Genomic DNA, 21,646 nt, shown 5'->3' with positions numbered 1-21,646 from the left:
GCAGCCAAACACAAAGGTAGGGGACCACTACACAGCACAGGTTGTCCCTGCACAAGAGAAGCCATTTCCTTGCCCTCAGGTGTGGCAGAGACGCAGCCCATGCAACCTCCCTGACCTTGCAAAAGGGTCTTAGAGGAAGGATCTTCATCTTTCTCCAGACCTCCAAGGGTCATTCTGACAGAATGGAGCTCTGTAGGATAGTTACTTCTCCTGGTGGATACTACATCACAGTCTTTTTCTTATTATTTTAAATGTGTATTTTGTAGCAACACTTTAAAATGTTTGCTTTTGTGCAGCTTGAGGTTCTTAGCTTACCTAAGCTTCTGAGCATCAAGACCCACACAGCTAGGCACAGCCATCATGGGACTGCACTCTTCATCAACCCAACAGCAGCTCGACCACCATCTCTTGAATGTGCAAGTTTTACCCTGCAGTCACCAGCCCTGGAGGTGTTCAAGAAACGTGCAGATGTGGAACTGAGGGACGTGGTTGGGGGCACGGCGGGGACCGGTGGAGAGTTGGACTAGATGATCCTTAGTGGTCTCTTCCAACCTTAATGATTGCATGATTCTGTTCCAGCACAGTCAAGGAATAGTGAACACTTCCATAAGAACACCAACAGTTCCTGCCACTTTGTTGAGAGCTCTGTCCTTGAACTGCACTGAGACGTGCATCCCAGGTGAGCATGCATCTCGTGCACGTGTAGCTGCTGGTGCCACCCATGCATTTGCTTCAGCACCTGAAGCTCCTCACAGACGTGCTTCAACCAGGAGGGCACATGCAAATCCAGTATGCAGCCCAGAACTGCCCCCAGACCCACGTGTGCACAGGCAGCCTCCTCAAAATGCCCTCCTCAGCCAGGAACCTGGGTTAGATGCTTGAATAAAACATAGAAGATCTGTATTCCAGTCATGATTTCACCAGAGACTCTCTGTGTGACCTTCGGCAGGTCATTTAAGCTCTCTGTAAAAATAAGACTGATAACACTTCCACTATCTGCCTTGCCTATTTAGACCTTAAGCTCCTCAGGCAGAGGCTGCCTCGTACATGCATAGAGTCTGCAGCAGTTGGGGCCCCTAATAACTACTGTGATGAAGGTAATTATTAACAGGAACAATGCGAGCAGCACTGGCAGGGATGGAGTTGCTCTGTCTCCAAAAACACTGCAAAAGGAAAATAATAGAGAGCAGAAAGTTGTGGCCGAGCAGAACAGGGATATTATCAAATGCAAAAAATATTTTTGAGCTCTGTGATCAAACTGGAAGGCAGGCTTAGGGCCGGAACGAAAGGAATCACATTATGACCTGCTTGCACAGCCTGACAGCACAGCCTCGTGCGGAATGCACCAAGGCTTTTCCTTTCCATTATGCTTAGGTGCTGCGGTGGCAGCTCATTTTTCCTCCTTTTCATAAATGAAAATGTAAATGACCAGCAGTGAGGAAAGTCAAACTCTTGCAGGGGGGCTGCTCCCATGTTTTAGCAGGGCGCTAGGCATTGTGATTTGTCTGTTTGCCTGTTCTCGTTATCTTTTAATGTTAAAGACTTATGGAGAGCGTATTAAAAAAACCTGGCGTAGAATGACTATTTTAATAGAGCTGAAATGCACCTTTGAGAATAGTTTTGCTTTGCTTCTGCCTACGAGCTGAGAAAGATGCTGTAACGCCAATGCTGAGGTTTGCTGAAAAAATGTTTCCTGTTCCTGGTTCTCTGTTTCTTCTCCCATCTTTTGGCCTTTTGAACAACAGCACAAAGAGACCCAGGGGCCATGGTCACAGGGTCCCAAGCAGCAGCACTTACCAGCTATAAATGACCATGTAATACAGCTGCTCCAGCTCATTTCAGGCTGCTTCTCCAGTGAGCTCTGCCTGTGGGCTCAGAAGCTGCTTACAGGGTACAGCCCCAGTACAGGCACTGGGAGCCTGGCAGTGATTAGGTATGCTCTGCTTAAAAGGGAGGTGCAGGGAGGAGGGAGAAGCACGGCTGTATTTTTATACCCTGCCTTATTGAGTTCAAAATGGAACTTGAGACCTTTGGGCAGGATTTTGCTTTGCTGATTTCATTTTGGCTCCTGCTTGTTGGTGTGGTTTTGTTGCTTGTTGGTGGTGGCTTTTCTTTGTTTTGTTTCTTCTATTAGAAATTCAGTTCTTGTCTCGCCTGCTTTCTCCTGGAAAATTTTGTGGATGGATGGTGAACTAATAGGTTTAGGATATCAGAGGAGCCAATAGATTGAAAGAGTTCTGCAAATCACAAATAAACCTTTTTATCTAAAAAGAGGCATTTGCTGAAAGGGTACCACAAAGATGAATTCTAACCTAACAAATGTTCAGGCCTGCCTTTGCATAGCAGGAGGTGCCGAATGCTCAGAAAATTTGCTTCACAGCCCACCTAAAAATGCTGAGACAAGTGCAAAACCCATACGCACACTTACATGCGCACACAGAATGGTTTTTACAAGAAGCAAGCAGCTTTCTTTTGAATTCCTCTGTTCTTTATACTGGTTTTGGACAGACAGCACCTGATTCCACCACTGCATCGCTGGCTAAGAGCAGCTGATAACCAACCTCTTAGGTACTGAAGCCAGAAATGATGACTGAGATCACTTACACCACATTCACCTTTTTATACACAGACACACATGTATGTATGTTGCTTATGCCACAACTGCTTTCCGTTGTCACCACACTGCTACAGCAGTGCTGGCAACGGGACTCCATTACCACTTGTGTCCTTCAGCCCCTAAACCTTGTCATGGTGATGGGAAATAAGTATGAAAGAGTAAATCATTTCTACCTGATCCTGAAAGCTCAGGCAAACCTGCCACCTTCGAGTTTCCTGAGCAGCCATTTCCATGTGCAGAGCATGTAGATGAGGGAAGCTGCTTCCTTTCAAAGCCTAAAACCTGATCAGCTCTAAGGGAAAGTAAAAATAAAACCAGCCCAGAAGTGGCCCAGTCGCCAGCTGTGTGACATGATTGATCTGTCTCATATTTCCTCCTGCCTTCTTCATAAAGATCTTTCTGCTCCTGCCCAGAACCGAGGTGAACACCTGCAGGTTGGAATTCCTTCTGAGCTTCACAGAGGTGACAGTGCTCTTTCAGTGCCTTTCTGGGCTCTGTGATTCAGGAATGCTGTACCCCAATGGTACTCAGGCACAAGCATCTGTACAGAAAATTCATTAAGCCAATTGTAAAACTGAAACTCAATATCATGGAAATCTGTGCAGGCCTAAAGTTGAGAACGATCCCCAACGCTCTCCTGAATCAGGGCCAGGATAAGCAAAGAGCAGAGGAAAGGGAATTATTTCAGCTTTGTTCCCTTCTGGATGCTCCATATGCTACAGCCAGCTGTTCTGGGTTTGTTCATACTCACTACAGCGGGCACGCGTGACAGAATCTTACCTCCCTTCAGTGTGACTCAATCATATTGGGTCTCAAATGGTTTGCCCAAACCTCTGATGCAGTTTGTGTTCCCCCTCCCTGACTATATTTTCCCTAGTCTAAGTCTAATGGCTTTAATGACACACATCCTGAGAAGAAGAGGAAGGTTAGGTGGCTGCTCTCTCAGTCCATTCAGAGTATCTTCCCTTCCCTACTGCTCATCTACCATCTTGTAACCAGCTCAGCAAGCAGAGGGAATATGTCTCACTAAAAGGACATGCAAAACTGTTTTGAGGGTCGATGCCACAGCCAAGGGTCCCCTAAAGAAAAAACATTTTCCTTTTAGGACACGGCAGCAAAGCCCACCAGGCTCTGCTGACTCCATCAGCTCCTCTGCTCACATCACACAAACTGCACGTGCAGTGCTGGAGCTGCTGGAAGGCAGCTGCCAGAAACCACAGCAGCTCCTCCTCTCCCCGTGTCCTGAAAGGGTGTAAGGCAGGATTCCTGCAGCACATCCTTGGGTTTAGATACTCAGTGATCACAGAGCCTGACGAGCTGTACTGCCACCCAGTCAGCTCTGGCCCCACCACCCACACGAGGTCCCTGTCCCCTTTGAGTCTCCTGGCTGCCAGCTCCCTGTTCCCCTGGGAACAGAGCCCTGAGCACGGTGATAATTCAGCATAAGCTGTTCACAGAGAGCATTGCACAGCATAGGGCCAAATCCCCAACTCCTGGTTCAGGAGGATCTTCTGCACACAAGAGGCAGCAGCCTGCACATCCCAGAATCAGACCTCATTTATTCTCTGTGCCCCCCTAAGCTGCTGGGCAAAGTCTTTGGGATTTAGCATTATCATGCTTAACAAAAGTTGCAGCGATGCTTGCCCACAGCAGGTCTGAAATGTTACGACAAGAAGATTTGGCTGCTCTCCTGCTGCTGTCCCTAACCATCACATCTCCCAAAGACCCGCAGCCTTCTCTGAGCTTTTCTTTTCTTATTACTTTCACCCATTCAAACAGCAGAAATCCTTCTCCATCATTTTTTTCCAGCAGATCTCTTTTCCACTGGCTCAGAGTGGTTCCTCCCACCATTCCCCCACATGTTGTCTCTCAGCTTTAATCAAACTCACTTCCATGTCTCCTATTTGATTAGCAAAGTGCTGTCTGGCCCTCGGCCACCCTCCGAGCTGGCACGAGCAGGTGCAGCTCTGACAAAATGGCATCAGTCTGTGTGCACCCTGAATTGGACTCGTCTCTCTGACAGAGGCCGCTTGCTCCCAACTATTTCCAAAGTACAGTCTCATGCTTGCACATGTGACCTACACAGGAGAAATGGAGTCAGTTCTTGCCTCTCTAATGCACTCCTAGAATCACCCGATGCATAAGACACCTCATCCTACATTTCTCCTACCTCTTTGACACTTAAATGTAGTCCTTTCAGTTTGGATGTCAGCTCTGTAGGTCAGAGAAAGCAATGAGCCTGCTGAGTGCTGCTGTGCTATCAGAACCTGTATTGACTTTTCTCGCTGCTACCAAAGTGCTCCGCTGTTCAGGTGCTCTCTTGGCTGTTGTCCCATTGCAAGGCTCTCCCATTCAGAGTTCCCTTCAGCAAAGAAAAAAAAAAGAAAGCATTAAACATGGTGGCAGAGCCTGTCAAACATACAACCAGTGTCTGGCCTTCCTGCACTGATGCTGCTGTAGCACCACGCAGGTGGTGAAGGCTACCTGCACCTGGTGTAAATAGAGAGCATCTATGATCACACTATTGCACGTAACTTCAGCCCTATGTGAAGGCAAAAAAGAAACCAGCTCTCTTTCTTAGCCTTACTTTTCCCAGGCCCTTTGCAGAAATGCCCATCTGCAGATCCAACCTCAGCACACTCTCCAAGTCCTGGAGCACAGGCAGGTGCAAACTGGGGCCTTTTTAGAAAGAAAGATTTGTGCCAGGAGTATTGAAAACGTTTCTAAGCTACAGGCAACATCGTGCTGACTCACACTTCCACTGAGACCCAGTTTTCCAATGCATCAATGGAATCTGCCCAGTGACCCCCAGCTCTTTGATTTACTGGGTTTGCTTTAAGAGTGAAACCTTGTGATTTAGACACCAGCGAGACGAGAGCAGTGGAACTTTTTGCTTCAGGGTGCTGGATGCTATCAATTCTCCTAAGCCAAAGAAGTGACTGCACAAATTCAAGGAAGGAAACTCCAAAGCTATGGAATATAATGAAATTATTCTTGGCTAAGGAAGTGAAAAACCTCTGGAGGTGGAGAGCACACACGAAGGAGGTGCCACAACATGCTTGCCTCACATCTGCCTTCTTCCTTAGGCATCCACCTTTTGTCACTGAGGGAGAAAGAATACTTGGCCACATATACACTTGATCTCACACAGCACAGCTGCTCTTACACAGCTAACTCAAACAAGGCACAAATTCACACCTGCATCTCTAAACTACTCACACTACTGCCTGCTGCATCTGCCAGCCATCGCACCGCACCAGGAGCTGCAGCCAAGAGCCACGGGGTCACAGTGAATCATTTGATTCAGCACATATCAAAAAGGGCTCCTATCTAGGCATGGAGTCCTTCATTCACCTCCATTTCTTTAAACACCTAAGAGAGTACAGGAGGACAGCCATCCCAAACTCCTTTATGAACCAGTGAGAGAGGGCCTGGCCAGAAGGTGGTTGGCCATAAAAGGGCCTCAGCTCTTGTCTTCCCCCGGTGCAGTCACTGTGTGCTGATCCACCATGACCCCATCACCAGCACACACAGCTCTGCTCACAGCTTATTTGTATTCCTCAGCGTGGACAGGATCAACCCCAACTTCAGCATGTGCACATGCAGAGAACAATCTGCACCTCACCGCTCAGCACAAGATGAATGCACTTCCAGAGCCTAAGTCTTGCCTGGAAAACATATGGAAGAATCAGAAGACGGTGTCTCTGTGAGCACTGTGAGAACATGTGTTCTATCACTTTCCTGTGTCCCCTGTCACTGTGGATACATCCTCTCAGAGCAGCTCCTGCATTCGTCCACAGATGACCGGAGTCTCACTGCAATGGCAGAGAGAAGTGTGCAGGAGGAGGCCTCCTAAGGTCACAGTAGAGAGAACATCCACAGCTGCCCCAGCAGCTGTCAGGCTCTGCCACAAAGCCTTTGCTGAGGAGGTCTCCAGGAAAAGAAAGGGAATGACTGAGCATAGGGACTGTGTATGGGCAGCACGCACTGAGCTCCTCTGACCTACGTACTGAGCAGCACATCTGCTCTCTCTCTGCATGCAGAACAGCACACCGCCCCCTTCAGACGAAGCTCGGCCTCGTGCTGCAAAAACAAAGACAGGTGCTCAAGGCCAAAGCTTCTCCTTTTTTCCTCAGCAGCTCTGAAACACCAACCATACCTCAGCATCTGGCTGGGCAGCCTGGCTTGGGCTGTTCATCGCTTGCCAAGGAGACTGATTGACAGATTAGATCAGACACACCAATGATGGGCTGGGACATCTTGAAGCTCCATTTCAGGCCGCCTGCCGTTGCTGTTTGCAGCATTAATCCCCAGTGACAGAAGGCTCCCCAATATGCATAAACCAGCTGTGCTGCACTGCCAGTAGGACAACGTGTCATATGTGCTAAGGGAGCAGGAAGGGCTTCTAAGATGCCTTAGTGTATGCTAGGGCAAAATATCCCAGTAAGAAACTCTGCTACATGTGGGAAAGGCTGAAATTGCTCACAGAAAGTTCAAAGTAGAATAGAGAAGCCCCAGGGTGGGGAAGGGAGAGCTGAAGCCTCCCTCAAGATGGCCTATTTGTAACTCATCACAAAGCTTCCTATCAGGTGGAGATTTATAAAGCATTTTCCCACCACTAGAAGATCTCTAAATTCTGCAGAATGAATGCCAAAGAGCAGTGACAACATTAAGCCTTGATTGGGAAGGGTCACCTCCTGCACTGGCTGCATCATGTCTGCAGCCATCCATCAGCCCTGCTGTTCGCTTGCTGGCTGAGGGGACAGCCCCCGCTTCTCCCTCTTCTCCCGCATTCCAGCGTGACCTCTGCCTGATCTCCACTTGAAATGCTCCTTCTGCAGCCCCTCTCCCTTCCCTGGTGGCACATATCCCCACTGCTCCTGCCACAAAGCTATGAATCATGATAGAATAATAAGCCCGTTTATGAGCTGCACACAAGCCCAAAGGACCGAAGAGCGGAATAAATCGCTACAAAGCTCTCTAAGCCGATTTATTCATTCAACAGGTTTGTGCTTTCACTCCAGCCTCCTCTAACCGGTGTCCAAACAACGTGCAGTGCAACAGGACAAACAGCAACCTTCTTTCAAGAGGTTCGTTACTTTTGTCTTTTCAAGATCAAGAGATGAACTGACTTGTAAAGGCTCTGAGTCCCAGCGTGACAGCTGAACGCATCGCTGCTCTCCCCGAGTCTCAGGCTTGCAGTAAGGCCTGCAGCAGTGTGCAGTATGTCAATGAGCTGCTAACAGAGGTGGACGGCACACAGCTCCACCAGGGAGAGATACTGCCTAACCCCCAGGGTCCTCTTGTCCTCAGAATGGTGGACAAGGATTTAGTAATGGGCCTCTCTAGAGGTAGGAAGACTTTCACAGTTGAACACAGCTGTGTACTGACTGGTACAATCAGTATCAATAAATAAAAGGAGCTTTGCCCTTCACAACACTCTGCGCAGTTATCTGTTCTTCCAGATACCGCTGCAGCCATATGGCAGCTCAGAATCACTCCTCTTATCTCACAAAGAGGAAAATGAGGCAAGGCAGGCTGCAAACACTTTCCGAAGTTCGCCCTTTGGGGTAGAAGCATCCCACCATCACAGCGGCCATCGCAGAGGCTTTCTGATGTCATAGTCAGGGCAACAAAATTGCAGGAGCACAAAGCCAGCTCCCTGTATGCATCACAGTCTCTGCCCCCACCATCAACTTGGACATGATAAACAGAACGGACATCCTAAAGGAGCACATCAACCCAGCAATGAGCTTTTGATTGCTGATGGTTGTGTATGCCCTTCTTTCCCACCTCCCAGACCTCGAGAAAAAGTGATGTGCCTTCTTCTTGGAGCGCCAAGAAAGGGGGGAGGCTGAGGCTGGGTGTTAGGAAAAGGTTCTTCAGTGAGGGGTGGCTGGGCATGGAGCAGGCTCCCCAGAGAAGGTGTCAAGGCACCAAGCCTGTCAGAGCACGAGAAGTGCTTGGACAATGATCTCTTTTTTGGCTGTTCTATGTGGATCTAGGGGTTGGATTCGATCCTTGTGGGTACCTCCCAGCTCCAGCTGGTCTATGATTCTATGATATTTTGCCAGGCCTGTTATTCAGGCTTACCCATTGCCAGGCTTTTTAAGATGCTAGTAGGAAAGTTTTATTTCCTTAGTTTTTTCTACTTCTTCACATCTCACGTACAGAGAATTTGGAAGACATTCAGTATTCAGGATTTCCCATGTGAGCAGTCCCCCCAGAAATTGTACCCAACTACTCAAACCGAGTTTCTCCTTTACGGCCACCCCAATAGAAAGTGTGACCTAGTCAAACACACACGACCTGGCAACTAGAGATCCTGGATCTGTCACTGTCTTCCCCTGAATTATCTGCCTGGTTTGGGTGACAAGGTTTTCTCATCTGTAAGAAGTAGGTAGCAATCACCCCTTAAATGTTCATCTGTTACTTAGATTACAGCACACCCACGGGGGTCATATCTGAGGCACGCAGGTAGAAGTGGAATTTTTAGGACAAAAAATAGCCCTCTATACTAATTCATCAACACAACCCACTGAACGCTCATGCTGGGACACAGGAGAGGGACAGGGTTGCATGACAGCATACACTGCTCTCCCAGAGCCCCTCTGTACTGCTAGGTGCTACACAAATGCAGAAGTTTCTCTTATAGATGCTTTGGGTAGGAAATATGAAGGAGAAGGAAACAGCTAAAAGAAGACACAAGCAAAAACATCTATTAGCAAGTATCTTATTTAGTGACTGTAAATTGAAGGCACTATGGATGAGACATCAAGAGATCTCTCACAGCCCTTGCTGTTACTGTTTCACAAGGGCGAAAAGGAAGCCTTGAGGACGGTAAGTTGAGTCCTTGATTCATTAGTCCCTATAAAATCCCCAAAGCAGTACAGCCAGACAGAAAGCAGCAAATCAAACTGCAAGCAGCATCTCTCTGATCCGGGGTGGGGTTTACCCTTTGGGAGGCAGTTGACTACTTTCACTGATGTACTCTGCACCAAATCCACGAGATTTTCTGAAATCTCGCTGCAGAACAGTTGGCTTTCCTACTGCGTTGCCCTCATGCTGAGAGTATCCCCAATTTATCTCCGTGGGGATGAAAGGAACTGGGAGGAAGGCATTCAGTTTGTGCTGAAATTAATCCCTCTTTGCTTTCAGAACAGCCCAGGAATCACTCAGCTGCATTTTCGTTCATGGCTAAATGCTGGTGGAGGGTGTAATATGTGGCTTAAAGGAACAGCTTGCTGTGAACACACAACCGCCAGGCTCACGTTGTCTTTCTTTTGCAACACGACTCAAAGACACTGGGCTTTGAAGGGCTTTTACAAACCCCTTTCCTTTCGATAATTAAAAGCTGATTATTTTCGCAACACAAGATGGAATCACGTTTACTGCCTGATGGAGCTAGAGCAGGGGAGGAGAGGCACACATCACTACTAGAGGATGAACAGCCTGCAAAAACTGTGGAGGAGGAACAGAAATTGCAAAGGAAGGAGATGCTGCAAGTGAATGGAGGAGCTATTCTATGCCTGCAGGGGTGTAAATTTCTGCAAAGTGCTTGCTTCAAGATCAGGGCTGAGGTCCATTTAGCAGAGCAGTGGGGGAGAATCCAAGAACCAAATTAGTAAGGACAATGAATTCCTCTGTGCCCTCGGTGCAGGCTTGACTCAGCACCCATTGCAGGCATTGGAAATCTTTCAAATGACTGTAATGACCCTTAAAGATTGCCAGCCAGGCTTGGATTAAGAACCATTAGGAGCCATCCAGGACTGAACAAAAGACGAACTTTACAAAAGTATCCCGCATGAAGTGAAACCTCTCCAGCTCAGTGGGGAACAGGGCAAAGCCTTCTGCGGGAGTGCAGGTGAAGCTGCCAGGCAAGATACAATGCAGTTTGAAAAAAGAAAGCTGGCTTCATCAATTACAAGATTCGTCATGTGTCTGCAAGAAGAAAAACACCATGACACCACCCATGCCAACATGTGCAGCTTGCTGTGCGTTTGGTTAAGGGCAGCGTAGGCAGAGGCAGGTGCCCTCGTGTGCCTTGGGTGGGAAGACTCAGTGCAGATCACCACAGCAGCAGGGCTGCAACACGGCCAGGCAGGACTGCAGGCAGCCCCAGCAGGGCCCTCCTGCCAACCAGCAAGGGCTGCAGCCAGAGCTCTGGGAGAGCACCCAGTGCTTCGTGCCAAGGATGTGAACTCACGGCATGTCAGTGTGATGTGTCACAGGCCATGAGCTCACGTCTGCCCCGTGCTGCAGCCCAGCCAGGAACGTGTCTGCTCAGCACCATGCTATGGGGACTTGCCAATGCCTGCGCAGCTCAGAAAATAGGCAATTTGAATTTGTCCCTTGCTTGTCTTCAAGAATGGCAGCCTCACAGTGATCACAATGCATTTACAGAAAGGTGGTTGGTTTTTTGTTTTTTTTTTTTATGAAATAAAACTGAATAGCAGTTCCAACAGTGATTTCAACAGCAGGCAGGAAGTTTGGTGCAGTCAGGAATCCTTTGAAATTAAGAATCAAGAGCCTACATCATCACGAGCACTTTGGGACACTTTCTGTAAGAGTTCACAGAGTGCTTTTAAACAAGGGACTCAGCCTCCTGGAGGCATTTTGCTGCCAGAGAGGTGCTACTGTGGCTTGCACAGCCAGGTGGCTTCAAACTGGCTCCAAATAATAGTAACGCAGAGGCTAATCCAACATTTCACCGCATTCAATATCAACTGTTTTCCTCCTCATTTTCACAGGCAGAATAACCACTTAAATCCAGTTTCACATCAATAAATTGCCAAGATAATAGGACAGATGAAAAGAAGAAGGGCTGACTAGCAGCAAAACGTAATAAAAAGGTGCTTGACTGCGCAAGTCAGTACTGGCCTCAGTGTCAGCAGCACAATTAGTCCTCCCCTCGCAGGCCGCATGGTTTGGTGTTGCATTTGACAGACAAATCAATCCTCCCCTTCTTCTAAGCGCTGTCTAATGAATAAATCAGCAAGGTCACTGGTGCTGCCGCTTCGCCCTTTCCCTGCCTGCCAGCTGGAGCTGGACCTGCTGCCTGGCTCCATCTGCCGTGCTTCCTACTGGATCCAAGCGTCCTGGGGAGCGAAACTGTGTGGTTAAAACACAAGCCTGGGCAACAAAATTCTTTGGGCTTACTCCCGTGCCATCTCAGGCAAGTCATATCAATCCTTCAGACCGAACTGTGCGCTCAGAGAATCATTAAGGTTAGAAAAGACCTGTAAGACCATCTTGTACAACCCTGCACCTACCACCAGTACTGCTCACTGAACCGCATCCCTAAGTACCACATCTATGTGTTTTTTGAGTAGCTCCAGGGGAAGTGAGCCCACCGCCTCTCTGGGCACACAGATGTGGGTTTGGAGCTCCCTCACACTGGCCAATTGACCCCAGGCAAGGGGGAAGGAGCTCTTGCTGCCATCAGCCCTTTCCCTGACAGTCACCTCCAACCATACCCCTCCTGCCTGCCCGCAGCCTCTGGCACAGCAGGCCCACAGCTTTGCTGGAGAGCCCAAATTAATGTGCTACTGCACTATCAACCAACTGTTATAATGATCTGGTCTTGTGCATGCAAGGGGGCCCTGAGCTAATTAATGCAACAATAGCAGTAATTTACTCAGCACCAAGAATGTATTAAGTGTTTTCAAAATAGAAAGACAAGACTGCTGTCCTCAAGTACTCAGTCTAAATGGAGAGGAGAGGGAGATGGGAAAACAAGCACAGAGGGGTTGGTTGAGAATGGTGACATGTCTGAGACTGCGACGAGAACCTTGCTGTAAACCTGTTGTCAAGCTGCCACCCTGCCCTGCAGGAAGTTTGGCTGTGCTTTTCCTCCTCTCCCTAGTCCCCAGGCAACGTAAATGCTGTCCCTCACTCATCTCTCATGACTAGAGCCTTCAGCTTTTGGAGTGATTCTGATTGGACTAACAAGGCTATTCCTATGGAAGATTTGCCCTAGAACTCCATGTTAGGCCTCACATCCCATCTCCACATTGCTGAGCTCCCCTGAAATCCCAGAACAGCAAACGCTTTTCATAAGCCCACAGAAAGTGTTTCCCTCAGTTTAAGCCAAAGCCCAACTTAAGGAGGAGCCATAGAAGTGACTGGGAGAAGAGAATCCCTCTCAAAGCAAGAGGCTGCCAAGCAGGCCGAGGTTTGTACTGAACTGCTGTGATAACACATTGCTTACAAGGCCTGAAAAAATCCACTGAGGAGAGCCTACCCCCCCCCAACCACAGCCTCCTGTTAGAATGGCATGAAGCTCCCAAGCCCTGGGCTGCAGTCACACACAGGAGAACCATGACTGCAATGCAGTGGGGGCTAAGGAGCAGTGGTCGCTCATTCAGCACAGGAGGAACGCTTCCTTGGAGTGCAGCTCACCTCGCACACTGCTGAGCCCAGGAGCTGGAAGGACAGCTGCTGCCCATCGAGTGGCTGTTGGCCACCACAGCCATTGAATCTGTAGAAGAGAATCCCAGTACGATAATGAGAGATGACTAACTGGTAGGCCATTGGTGCAGATATTAATTACAAATACAGCTTTCTGCCACGCAGGCTGTGACAGGCATCCTCGTAATCCTATGAACAACGAGTTCAACTGCCTCCTTCCATCAAATTGATGAGATGAGAAGCAGGCAGTCCTCTGGGCTGGCGTGAATCACTGAAACAGCCACCTCGAGGGAGGGATGCAACTGTGTGGTGACAGCACCTAATCTGTTCAGGCAGGAATGAGGGTGGCTATACCCAGCCTAAAACAGAAGAGAGAAGAGAAACGAGGCAATGAGCACCAAAATTCCTCCCTGCTACCTAGTTTCCTAAAATCACAGGGGGGGAATGAGATGCAGATCTCTCATTATTAGCCCATCAATGGGCCCTGATGCACTGTGACCCTCTCAAGTGACTCCGATGCCTAAGGCACCTTAGGGACTTAGATCCCATCATAAAAATAGCCCCGCTACTGGCCATTTCCACCCTCCACACTGAAGTCCACGTGGCAGGGGTTGAGGCTGTTGTAGGGACAGAGCGAGGCGCTGTGAAGAGCCTGTTGGACTTTGCACAGCTCCACGTGCTGCAACATGTATCCTGTCCTTCCCACAGCAGAGGAAACAGAAAGGCTGTGAGAGATGTCCTGCAGCAGCAGCTTCCCCTCACGGCTCCCCTCCTCACGCCCAGCACAGAGTTAACGACATGCGGACCTCAGTGTGCCAAGATGTACAAAAGCTGCTGCCTTTTCCTGCTTGTCTGTTGGAACGGGCAACAGTTCTCCCCTCCCTGCTCTCCCTCGCTGCCTTTTGTAGTCGGCTGTGTACACAGGTACTCAATGATGGTTGGGTTGTAAATCTAGTTCTAAGACAGTAAAAATTCAGCTTTCTAAAAAAACATCCATTGTCAGCGAGTCTGTGGTTTTGCAAGCAGCAGGGTTATTAAATGTTGCTGTCAGAACAGCTTTATTTGACTGCATCAGCTTTTGTAGATATAAGTGAAATGGACTTTAGTGCAGCTTGGAATTGCCACCAACACTGTGCAGCTCAGGAATACAGGCAGCGGCCACTGCCTTCTGGGCCATTTGCATGCTCACCAGGCCAGCTGCACACCAACACAAAGAAAACAGACCCCAGTCTATGGGTGAAACTAAGCTTTAAGTGCCTTTACTCTATATTTAACTTGAGAAACAGACTTCTCCAATCTGAAGCTCTCTAAGGAAAGCTATGGAGCAGCAAGGACCAGCTTTCCCCTATGGGTAAACACTACTGGAGTCCCAAGCTGAGTAATGACCAAATCTCCAGGTCCTGTCCCCATAGCACTTGGTCCAGGGGCAAGAGCAGGGCCTGGGGAAAGCCCTAAAAAAGCCACCTCACTGCTCAGATATGAGACTGACAGCCAGGTCCTCCCAAGCTGCAAAGGCCAAGAGGTGATATGAGAGACCAGGGTGCAAGAGGACCGCTGGCAGCAGCACAAACCACTGGGCTAAGCCAGGTGAGAGAATCAGGCTCTGCATATGGAGGTGCCAAAACTCTTTAGGGTTTCTGCAGAAAGGCAAAGAAGATGAGTCGAAACGTGGAGAGGGCAAGAGAGAAGAAAAAGGACTAAATAAACAGTAAGCAATGTGGACAGCCCTTCTTAGTGGTTCACACTTCACACAGCCAAGTAGAGGACAGCTTCCCAGCAGGGCAGGGCATATTCAGCAAAACTCCTATCTTTCTGTTTTTATGAGGTTAAGATTTCCAATGCTGCTTGAGGGAATATTCAGTTCCTCTTTAAATTAATATGAATCCAGCACTGAAACCCCTATGGTAACTTGGCAAATCTCTGCTTTAATATAGAGCCTCGATGTAATTAATATCAGATTGTAGAGCTCTGGGATGCGCTGCAAAGAGGTTGCAGGAGCAGCTCTGGCATTTTTGTGAAGGCCTTTAGGCTGAATAATATGGAAATTGCAAGGGACAAGCACAGCAGCACCACAGCTTCAGTAGGACACCGCCTGCCCCAGGACAGCTCTCAGAGGAGGGGTTCAGCCCAAAGTCCCCATGTCCCTGAGGGCCCAGGCACTAATCCTGACTACTCTCAGCAGCCCATTGTCAGAAGCTTGACACGCTTCCTGTGGCAATGCACCCCTCACCTAGGAAACCTCTCAAGGTAGGGAAAACAAAAAGTTGGTGATTTTACAGAAAGAGAGCCTCAGTGCATCCTCCTGCTGCGTCGGTCCTACAATTAACACAGGCTGTGAGCTCTCCGTCCAAAGCTTTCTGGAGGCACAGTGGACCTACACAGCCACACGGCCCTGTAAGCTGCATATTCAAAACCTGAACTACAGAACTCAGCTTCATGTTTCTCTCTCGTTGGCGTCCAAGTATGGGCAGCCCCTCAGCACAGGGGGACTGGGACACCCCTTGGGCAAGGCCTGTGCTGTGTGAATCAGTCTGAATGCTGATGGGTGCTTTCACGTGCCGTTTGGAACTGCAGGTTACAATCACCATAGCCAAAGGTTGCCTTAAATGGACAGAAAATAGGACATAGAGAGGCAGCAAAACAGTGAGAAGTGGATGAGGAGAGCCCAGGAAGTAGATATTTCTAGCTTCTACATAAACCTGACAGGGAATATTAGTCTTAAATAAATGTTGCCACCAAGCCAGTTGGCAATCTGCCTGGCCAATTTTCCTGTCACCTTGCCAGTAGCTGGGGAGACAGCTGAATATGCCAAGAGTACTTTTTAATGGCCAAGAATAGGGCTCGCTGCACAGGCCCAGACACTTTGTACATGCCCAAGTGCACCAACTTATCTCAGGCTCGCTCGTCTTACGCAGCTCTTACAGCAGAACCACACAGGCACCAGAATGCTTTCCCAATATAGCTCCCAGTGTACCTCAGTGGAATCAAAAGAAAGAAAAAAAACCCACACATGCATGTATGCAGGATTCTGCCTGATCTGGGAGTCAGCATAAAATGCCCCTATCATCTACACAGACAGCTCTCAGCCCAAGTCTGGACATAATTTTATCGTGGGTGTGAGAAGCCATACCCTGCTTCCTCCCTGCAGTCCAAATTGCTCCCATCCCAGTTACTTCCACCGTGGTAGCCTTCCAAAGCCTTTTTATAGCTTCCCTAAGAGACGCAGAAATTGTCTTACAAGTGGCCACAGAAAGCTCTCACAACATCTCAGCACGAAGAACTATGCAAAAAGCCCTGAGTACACCCAGACAAGAGAGACCAGCGAGAACTCAGCAATGCAGACAGTGTTTGGAGGGTGGAAGCTGTCAGCACAGTCACTGCGACTCAGCCTAGCTATCTCCCAGGCTAACTGGAGCAGACAAGCACTACTTTGTGTCTCTACTTGCAGAACTTCTTATTTATATCAGCCCAATCTTGCTAATCTTGTGTTAAACACTGTGAAAAGCAGGCACTTTTTGTTTTTAGCCAAGTGAATGGGGATACCAGTACTTACAGCTTAACTCTGACAGCTAACCTGGGAGGGAACTGGTTTTAACTGCTCAAAAACAGAGCACAGAGAGATTCTGCTAGGCACTCCACTCTGGCTTCACTCTGCTGTTATGGAAGTCAAGCAAATAAGCCAACTTCAGGAGGCATCATTAAGGCATCTCTAAAAATCCAAGCCAGTTTTCTTACCTCTTGCTTTCTTCAACTTGCTCTGTCCTGAACACAAACCCATCTTGCCAGTGTGACAACCGCTGTCACCAGGCTTTACTCCCCAAGCTGATAAGAAGGGTTAAGAAGAAAACAGCAGTTTTGGCATTTGCATTTTTGGATTCTAGCCTGGAAATAAAGGAATATAGAAAAACACTTGTAAAAATATAAAGACAATGTGCTCACATCATGCTTCTATTGACTTTGAACAGTGTTATGCCTGGAGTGAAATGGCTCTGTCGGGTTTAAGCTTGTCCTCAGAAACGCATTCTTGTTTCTCAGCAATGCCATGGGAACTACATGGGCATCTCCAAGGAAGAATTTGGCCAACTATATTTAACAATTTAAAATTTCAGGGTTATTAGCAGAATACGGGCCAGAGTCCCATAAAAACAAAGCAATCAGAAAAACAATGATATTCCAGAATGACTGCGAAACAGCTAACTGCACCCTCTCCTCTCATCAAGGCACACCAATTTGCAAAGCGATCAGCATGGGTATTGATTGAGACAAGGAAGAGGCAATATTTACCTAAGCACCTGTGCTTATGGTGCTCAGGCCTACCAAACAGCCTGCCATCCTAGCAATCATATACAGTGGGAGAGAATTCTCTGTCATTTCAGCCTTTAAAAGAGCCATGAAGCAGTAGATAGCATCAGCAAAAGGATGCGTTTTGGCAGCATGGGAATAAGCCATTTTGTGTTAGAGCCAGAGCCTTCTGTTTTGGGTCACATTGACTCAAATGAGCTGTTACAAACAAACAAACAAAAAAAACTCCCTCGCAGTCTCATGTGTTCTCTTCCCCCCTGTTGCTGCACTCTCCCTTGAAAATCTCTCCAGCTAAGACCACAGTGGGGATTTCTCTCCCAGCCTTCTCGAAGAAGAACGCACAGAGCTTCATGAGAACCTCACACTCCTCTTCCCACGCTGGTGTGACTTTTCTCCCACGGTCCCCAGCTTGTGAAGGCAGTACGGGTGTTGTGAACAGCAGAGGAGTGGTTTGTGCTTATTCTGGAAGATGCCCAGCCCTCCTCTCACGCTGTCTCTTCAGCCCTTCCTCACCAAACACTCATACTCCCACATCCCAACCCTAAATCAAGTTGTTTGGCAGCTAATTCCAGGCATTAAAGGGTAGCAGACATAAGGAATGCTGCTGCGACTACGAACAGAGATCTGCAACATCAGGAACCAGTTTAAAGGCCTGAACCACCTCACAAAGCAAACAGTGACGGGTCCAGAACATGGTTTCCTGGCTGTACTGAATAGCATTTTCCAGGAAAATGTAGCTATTGTGTGAGCTGTCACCCACTGCAAACATAGGGAGGTACATCCAGCTTAAAATACTATTAACTCAGAACAGGGCACACTTTGGCAACAGATCTGTTTGCATAGAAATGTTCCTGTGCCGAATGGCATCTCCTCACTGCTGAGCAAGCAAATCTGAACCCCACTGAGTTTTTATCCCAAGGCAAGCAAGTCCTCGAAAGATGCTCCCTGCCCAATAAGGATCATTAAGACATTTTCCATGTCACTAAGTGACATTTGTAGGTCAGTGACAAAAAAACACACAGCCAATCCACTGCTCAGAAAAGTGCCCCTGGAAAGGAAGCTCAGAAGAGAAGATACCAAAAACAGCTCTAAAAAGTTCTCCTGTCTTTTCCTTCTGTCAGCTTGTGGAGCTTGTGACTTCAGCTTGAGTGGCAAGCAGCACCTCTTCCTGTTCTTTGCATGCACGACCTCATTATCACCTTTAAAATTAAATTTGGCCTAATTTAATAACCAGATATGGACCTATGGATGTGTTACAGGACATCCCTACACCTGCCTGCCTCATTTGCCCTCCACTATCACAGAGCTGGCCCATGCACATCTCAGCATGTCTGAGCAGAGAGCCAGCTCACAGACAACGCAGCATTTTGAAGCCCCAGGAAAGGTGTTAGGCTTCATCCCCTACCTTTTAGCACATGTCAGCCTTTCAGGGGAAGGGCTGAGTTCTTCTTGGACTTCAGCCTCAGCTGCAATGAGCAGTGCTGCCGCAGCATGTGGGCCAGCTGGGCCAGAGGTAGTGGCACAGAGCTGGTGCACAGCAATATCAACACCCACCAATTTAGGCACTGCTTGGTGCAGGTATATCTGGAATCACAGTGCTGCTCTGGCAGCAGCTGAGCGCCCACAGACTTTAGGCACGATGTGTAGCAATAATGCAGCTCACGTGACGATCAACTCAGCGCATGAGGAGCTGCCAGCACCCTCAGCAGGCATGGCTAGGGCACGCTTCTCCTTCCCAGCCCACTGCAATATCCTTTTGAAAAGCTGCCTCCCGAGCTAATGCTTTGCCAGAGCTAAAGGCTGTTCTGAATCATCTCAAAAACAGCGTTTCAGCTGCTCGTGAGTTACAGATGATGGAAAACATATTTTGGGATGGGGGGAACAACAATGAAAGAATCCTCTAGCCAGAAAGCATGGCTGGTGCTTGAAACTTGGCACATGGGCTGTCAATGAGGAGTCTGCGCTGTCCTAAATTGGAAGAAAGTTGGCTTTGATTTAACAAAGTTAAAATCGCATACTTAGCATGCACTGGAGCAGAAGCCTTCGTGCAGCCTTAACTTTGCATTAGCATATTCTTTTTCATTTAATTAAGTGTTGCAAATTGTTTTTCTGTTAATTATTTCAGTTATGGACATTATTATTTTCCCTTTCGGAAGGCAGAATATTTCAGGGGGGTTAATAATCCTGCAAACTCTCCTTTCTTAAACTGTTCATTGCTGCTGATCAGGTTCCACCTGCTTTTGTTAGGCTGCAGGCCTCCAGCTCGCTTATAATTGGAAACATCCTGTACCACCAATCTCCAGAAGCAGTGATATGAGATCCCAGATGGTAGCACTCTCTTTCTTCCACGTGTACAAAAAGGCCCACCGACAGCTATTGTTTAAAGGAGATTTGTGTATGCAGACATGGCAGGTGGTCTGATCTGCTTTGTATTTAGGATGGATGAATCAGATGGAAAAGAAACAGAGAAGGCTGTATGAGAACCAGGGACTGGCATCTAGAGGCTTCATTGCCAGCACTGCCACTGAACTGTTACAGAACCATTAAACCTCTCCATCCCAGCCTTCCTCACCTGAAATGGGCTGATTATTGACTGTGCCTATCTGGAAAATGCCTAATGGGCATCAGTTCATATTTGGAAATGCCAAGATCCTCAGAGGGAAGGTACAATATAAATGCAAAGCAGTTGCACTGCTGCTCAATGAACTGCTGGCAGCCTGCTCTGATCTCACGTGAACTGTCTGCTCGTGTACCTGAACCAAGCCCAGGCCACTTATCTTTGCAAAGGGTTAGGATGAATAACAGTCCTAACCAAAAAGCCATCCAAGGGAGTCCCCATGAATCTTCCAAGAAGTGTATCGCCCTCCTCCTTGCCATTAGCACACAGAAGCAAGCTCCATTATGCAATAAAGGACTGCTCAGCAAAGCAGAATGAGTTGAAGGCAATATCCAGACTAAATATGCATGAAGTTCTTGCACTATAACTTATTCAAACATTTCACATCTACAAAACTGGGCAGGGAATCTCAGACAGAGCATCTCTGCCTCTGTCCCACAGTACTCTCGTATATCTTCCTGCAAAACCTCAGTTTTGACCTCCTGGCTGGTTTTATTCCTGCAACCTGAGACCATTCAAAACCTCTTCAAGAAATCAAAAACTAATGAGGACAATATTTCTCAACCTGAGGCTCAGCAGTTGGTCATGAAACATCCCCTTACCTTCCCTCCTTCTGCAACACCATCCACACAGCATGCAAAAAGCAAGCAGTGCACAGGACAGTACAGTAGTAGCTTCTCAAAAGGCCTACGTTGTCCCTGCACCGAGAAAGATGCAGGAGTGGTCTGCAAGACCTAACCTGTTTTCACCTCAAAGCATCACACCTCATTAACCTCACGAGCCCGATCTCTGGGAGGTGCTGTTATTATTTCCATTCTAAAAAAAACGAGTCTAAAAGATTACGCGGTGTCTTCACAAATGCATGTTGGCCCCATAAACAAGGAAAGAGAGGAGACAGCAGCTGGACAACCGTGGTACACGGCTGTACCCAAGGCAGCGTTCCTAACTGCTCTGAAATCCATTCCAAGTCCCTTAAGATGGTACTGCCTCTCCAGCTTCCTTCGCTCTCTCTTCAGCCAGCTGTGTTTATCTTGCTGTTAAGAGTCACACGCATCCCAAAGTAAATTATAAGGCCAGGGCACTAGGCAGGGTCAAAGGCTAGCATATGAATTTACTGTACTGCCTCCGCTCTCCCAGGAGCCCCTCCTGAGTCCTAATAAAGATCTCTGAAACAAGATGCTAATGCTGGATTATCCAGGTAATCTCCCCGAGTTACTTCCCCGGTTTGCCTGGTTATAAATAATGAATTAGGCCTTTACTTATTATTTCCTCTGCCCTCTGGGGTCGCTGCGAGTCTTGGAAAGGAATACAAATTTAAGAATATTAGATCCACTTATTAATATCAATTTCTGCCAATCCTGCATGAGAGATGTTCCTCGCTCAGTGCACGCTATTGATAAAATGAAGCGGCTGGGATGTTAATGGCATGGATCTAATAGCTGCGAACGGGTCCAGCCTTACTCACCATTCCCATAAATTGAATTTTAAAAAGGCAGATGGGTGCTTCATAAGTGGAAACAGAATCATGTGCCAGCTTTCATTTCTTTTCCGTTCCTGAGCACGGGTGAAATTAAAGTCTCCCCACTGACTTTGTCCACGTAAGCCGGCCGCTACGATCAGTCCCAGTTTGAAGGGTCCCCATTACATCCTACACTGCATATCCAAAGCAGCTCAGCCACGGCATCTTAACCATTTCACTG

The 21,646-nt window shown here is 47.9% G+C and overlaps 1 long non-coding RNA gene across 1 annotated transcript in view; it reads right to left on the bottom strand.

Moving 5' to 3' along the window:
* The window catches only part of LOC128075614 (uncharacterized), a 41,636-nt gene that overhangs the window by 7,136 nt on the left and 12,854 nt on the right, over positions 1-21,646 (bottom strand). Inside the window, exon 3 of the long non-coding RNA XR_008203920.1 lies at positions 4,788-4,979. This is a non-coding gene — a long non-coding RNA (uncharacterized LOC128075614). The remainder of the gene's footprint in view (positions 1-4,787; positions 4,980-21,646) is intronic.

Source organism: Tympanuchus pallidicinctus, unplaced genomic scaffold (assembly GCF_026119805.1).
Source record: "Tympanuchus pallidicinctus isolate F22 unplaced genomic scaffold, pur_lepc_1.0 scaffold12, whole genome shotgun sequence".
NCBI classification, from domain to species: domain Eukaryota; kingdom Metazoa; phylum Chordata; class Aves; order Galliformes; family Phasianidae; genus Tympanuchus; species Tympanuchus pallidicinctus.
Note: the sequence above shows the minus strand (reverse complement) of the source record. Positions and strands in the feature narration are given on the sequence as shown.